Below are 5761 nucleotides of genomic sequence, written 5' to 3' on the forward strand. Positions count from 1 at the left end.
AAACAAGGTAGGCCCAAAGGTAACGGGCGTCAAACACGCAGAAATTTCTGTTTTTAGGTAGATGAAACCAATCTTTCTTTTCACCCTTGAGTTGCAACCGGAGGAAGCAGGGTGGTTTTCAGTCGCCATGAAAAATTAGGTAGTGGTAGAGGGCTTGGAGCACTTATTGTTCAGCATATTTTTATTTAGCCTCTTTTGAATTGTCCCGTTTCTTAGGTGCGATGTCATGACTGATCTTAAGACTGCCAAGTCAGGGTGCATTGAGAACTCTAGGGGATCTTCTTGTATCAGTCAGCTTCCTCGTATACTGTGCATGGAGGATGAAGAAGCTGCTGAGGCCTTGGAACGGTTGTTCTGTGCCGAGTTCAGCAAGGAACGATCGTTGTAGAGCCCTGAACATTGTTTTTTTGAATTTATGCGGACATGCATACATTTTTTTAGAGAATGTGGTGGACCCCCCCCCACAAAAATGAACATCAAATTGAAAGACAGTGGTTCTATATTTGGTTTTATTTAATGATTTTATATTTACTCGTATAGTCCAGTAACTTTTCATTTTAGTTTAGGTAGGTCTTTAAATTATTCAACCACCGCAACTGTGAATAACCCACAGCCACTCCATTTTTTTATGTTTTATTATTTTACTAAGTTCAAACAATCACCACCTGCTGGGGTTTGAATTAATTTTATCGTGGGTCGTTTTTGCGAAAGCATATTAGCGTTGAATTTGACTATCAGACTGACTTGTTAATTGATGATTTAATAATTCATTATTAAATGTTATATACATAAATCTTTCATTTTACAAAGAAGGAATATAAACAGGTGCTTGTTAATCAATGGTTTAATAATTGATTATAAAGTTTTACAATGACAAATATATAATTTGTCATTCTTACAATGAATAAATAAATAGTTTTTTTGTTGGTTTCCGATTTCAATTTAATTACTAATATAATTGTCTTATTCAGTTCGGACGAGAAAGTTTTTAATAATGTATTACCATTAAATAGTAACGGATTTTGCCAATATGCGGACCATCTACATAGGTATATATGCAAAGCAATCGGACAGTATTACTGTAGCTGTTCAATAATGTCTTAATTTATATAAATCCAAACCGTGACCTGAACACACCAGTCGTTTACGGTACTCTTAAAAAGCAGTAATCTCCCCACCTTTTTTGTAAAATAGGATTTCATCACCTCGTGAAATACGTTTTCATTTTCATATATATTTTCAGGCAGCGTTAACAGAAGTTTCTTTTGATGCCGTTGCCTTTAGTTTGCTCTTTGACGTATTTCCGCCTTGACCCACTGCAAAGAGCGAATGCGTGAGCCTGAGCGTGCATGTCCTCAAAGCGCATGCGTGCGGCTGACAGTGCATGTGTCTTAAGTGCGCATGCGCGGCTGAGAGTGCATCATGTCTGCAGCCAGACTCTATTGCCTTGTTCATCCATGGCTTCTGATTAGGGTATGTTGTGATCTGTTTTTCTGTTGTAACACAGTCAATGGTGGTGTTGATGTAATCCGTACGAGGAGGTATATATATCAATGTCCGTGTGAGAGCCACAGGCAGGCCTGAGAAGCAAACATACTCCAGTACGTGTATTGAAACCTGTCCCGAAGTAAAGGAGTCTGCTCCAGCTGGCCACACTTTGATGGTCCTCACTGATGCTTCACACGGTTGATTAGGGGTGAATACTTAGGGGGTGAGAAACAAAGAAAGGTTTCAGACTGTCCGAGGTGGGGGAGGGGGGTCGTGGTGTAAGCTCCTCAATGTTGTGAACATGATCCAAAGTTTTGTCTCCTCTGGTGTGGCAGGAACATGCGGTGAAATTTGTGAGCTCTGGCTTTATTTGCAGTGATTTAAAATCACCCCGACAATAAAGTAGCCTCCGGGTGAGCAGTCTGTTGTTACTAATGGCCGCATGCAGTTTCGTTCATAGCAAAGCTTGGCTTTAGCATCCGGTGGAATATAGAACGTGCAGTTATATGGTGGAATTAACTCCCACAGCAGATAAAAAGGTCTACACTTAACCATGAAACTCTAGGTTAGCTGAAGCTCTCCCAACAATGACAGTGTTCGTACACCAAGACTTTGTAAACATAAATGCACAAATCCGCCACCTCTGGTCTTTGCCAGAGTCATAGGCTGTCCTATCTGCCCGGAGGGTGTACCATCCAACAAGGTCAATAGCATTATTGGGGCACGTTTTTTTCGAGGTGTAGCCATGTGTACTGTGAAAACCATGACATCGCATCACCCACAGTAAGAGACTTTTGGATTGCCAAAGTTGTCAACTCGTCCATTTTGTTCACACAATGGACGGCACATTAGCGAGGGAAAATGCTGGGTTTAAAGAGAGCCGGAAGCAGTGTTTAGCTTTAGCTTAGCTCTTAGGACATCCCCGCTTTCCCCCGCCTTTGTTTATGATCTCGACGCCGCATGCGAGCAATTCCGCCGCCCGGCGCGGTAGAGTGCGTAGCCTCGGGTTTTTTCTCGAGATCTCCGGGATGAGTGTTGAGTGTTGGTGATAAAAAAACTATTGGAAAAGTGCACACCAATACACCAAAAGCTCCTGTCGGGTGTAAGATGTTAAGGCAAGCTGTTCACTACGAAACAGACCCGAGATGAGCAGGACAAAAATACTGCAAAATTGCAAAAAAACTGGAGAGACCCTGAGCCTCCGCAAGTGCATATATACATATACATATATATAATACAACATATATACATATATATATATAAAATATGTGTGTGTGTGTATATATTAGGGGTTGCACAGTACTGATTTGATTTTCTGCTAGTCGATTTTTTACTTATTTAAAAATAATCGAAGTTACTCGTACTACTCAGTGGTTGATGCTACTGGTAAATGAATAGACATTAAACGGTTTAATCAATAAAAGTTAATTAATTAAACTAATTAAGTAATAGCCTAATGCAAAACAATTACATAACATACGTAAACTGTCAAAAAATTAATGAATTACGGACATTACAGGATTTTATTTCATGTAACCAGTATTTGTATCAGGTAACAAAATTATTAGTATCTGTTTTTTGGATAAAACCAGGTGTCGTACAGTTACTTGATAAGACCGTTATGACTATCGTTTCCCCCTGTAGTTATCACTGAACACATATGCTGCGTTATTTAAAGTAAATAATTATTCATTTCAAAAAATAAACGCGCACACTCATAATAAGCAGAGACGTATGGACAACATTATAGTGATCATTTGAACCTGACTGAATGAATTCAAGGTGTACATTTTCATTATGCAGAATTCTCTAAGCGAGTCTTTTTTGAACTTACTAAACAAATGTGCGTGTGCCTTCGACAATACCATGCACAAAAGATAAAGAAGCAAACATAGAAAATGTAATCTGCATCTTAAGTTGATTATTAGCCTACTTTTTTTCGATAGAGTCTAATATGGTTTGGTTTTTGAGAAGACTGAGGCGCGCAACGTGGCTGTTTGATGTGGTGAGCCGAGAGCTGTCATTTATGAACATTTCATTCATGAATATGTGTTATTTCTCATGTTGTCCTATCATTTCTACGACGTTTTAAATCATGTGCCTTTGAAATATAGACAAATATTTAGACCGTGTATGATGGTATTATTATAGGTGGTGATATTACTCTCGCCCAAGCTTTCTGATTTCTGAGAGATGCACGGAGAGAGGCAACACAAATTTACGGTGTTTGATTTGCACTCTTTTCGTTCATAAAGTTTATATTCAGTCACGTTCACACACTCATTATTGCGTGACTTTAGAAGTCTGTGTATAATATTGCGCTGATCACACTGGCTCAACTGTTATCTAGCAAACAGCCGAGTGTGCCAGCCTCAGCCAAATATTCATTTTGGCAGATAATTTTTCATTTCTGTTTATTCGTTTTTTTTGAAGCCATTATCCGTGCCATCTCGGCTTCGCCTTTTTGGGCACACCCCCTAATTATTAAATGGAACATATTTTTACATGTAACATAGAGAAAGTGATTCGTTTTAAAGTAAAGCTACACGCAATATTGTAATCCTACAAATTTGCGTTGTAGGCAAACTGTGGCAGTGTATTATGGTTAATCCACGCTTGAGTCGTCGGATTGTTTCCGACAATGCCGACTAGTGGTTAAGTAGTCGATCCATTCGACTACTCGACTAGTCTATGTAACGCGCTAGTAGGGTAGAGGGGGGGTGTAAACGCCCCCCACCTGTTTTTCCCCCAAAATAACCACTAGAGATAGTCAAGATACATTTTCAACTGTTGCTATGCACTACGTTTGGACAACAGGGATCAAACAAATCTCCTTGGAGAAGCTAACACCAGCGATCGTATTTGAATTGGGAAGAAGGAGGATTACATGGTTAAGCGCCTATAATTTTCAGATATTAGTAAACAAGTGTTTAAGAGAATATTGTTTCTGCAGGATATCACAGTGATGTATGATTACATGAATAGTGAAGTCTGTAGTTTGAGAGGATAGAGGTATATTTATTATAAGGAATATAATTATATTAAAAAAATTAAACATTTTTTGAAAAAGTCATAGGTTGTGGGGTAAAACGCCCCTACGCTGAGGGGTTAAAACACCCCCAGAGGGCATAGTTTCTCTCTATCATAATTACTAGAATAAACATATTTCTGTCTATCAAATCCTTTGTTTTACACTTAATGCAGTATAACTAGGTGGTTAAATCAAAATATTTGAACAAAAGAAAATTAAATACCTCAAGTGAGCATTAGGCTAGCTTGATAGCACAGTTAGCTCACTGATGGAAGGTGGATAGGTGACCCAATGATAAAACATAGTGGCCTTTTAATGCATTTATTGAATGTATTTCACTACATAAATATACAAATTTATAAGTTTAATATTTATTTAGGGATTTCTGTTTTTCTTGGTGATAGTGGTGAACAAATACATCAATTATCAACCCCATAAAGGCCTAGTGTAGAAATCTCAACCTCATATATATATTTTTTTTCTCTCCATATAGATGCGGATATATAAAAGAAAAAGTAACCGTGGTGCTTATACAGTGCAAGCTCTACAAAATGAGATTCGAGGGGACATTCATCTGTGAAAATGTGCATGGAGGAACAGTGAATAGCTAATGAATTAATGTTGATTTATTTATTTATTTATTTATTTTATTACTTATTTTGTTTGCATGGCCTTAGTTATATGGATAAATATAATTGTTAAAAATGGCTGTGAATGGGCTAATGAATTAATGTTTATTTTTTTATTTATTTATTTATTTATTACAACATATTTGTTTGCATGACTTAGTTATATGTATAAATTTAAATGTTAAAAATTTGGATATGTTGGACATTTCTTAAATAAATATTAATATATATATATAGGCCTATACATGTTTATACATTACTTGCCTTTTAATTTTAGAGATTAAAAAATAGTCTGTTAATTTTGCTGTTGATCTATGAAGCACAAACTGGTTGGGTAAGAAAGGGGGCATTTTACCCCACCTTGGGGGGCGTTTACCCCACCGCTGGGGCAAAACGCCCCCTTTGTACAAAAATATTTTAAGTCAAAATACTTATTAATTATGAAGGCTGAGTTATTTCAATATTTGGTGAATAATTCATGCCATAGTCACTCAAAACCGGGGGATGGCAATTCTAGGGTCAAATTTATGTTTTGTTTCACTATAATGTCACATTTTCCTTAGGGGGGGGGCCGTTTTCCCCCACTCTACCCTATATATATATATATATATAT

This window comes from Cyprinus carpio, unplaced genomic scaffold, assembly GCF_018340385.1.
Source record: "Cyprinus carpio isolate SPL01 unplaced genomic scaffold, ASM1834038v1 S000006503, whole genome shotgun sequence".
Taxonomy (NCBI): Eukaryota; Metazoa; Chordata; class Actinopteri; order Cypriniformes; family Cyprinidae; genus Cyprinus; species Cyprinus carpio.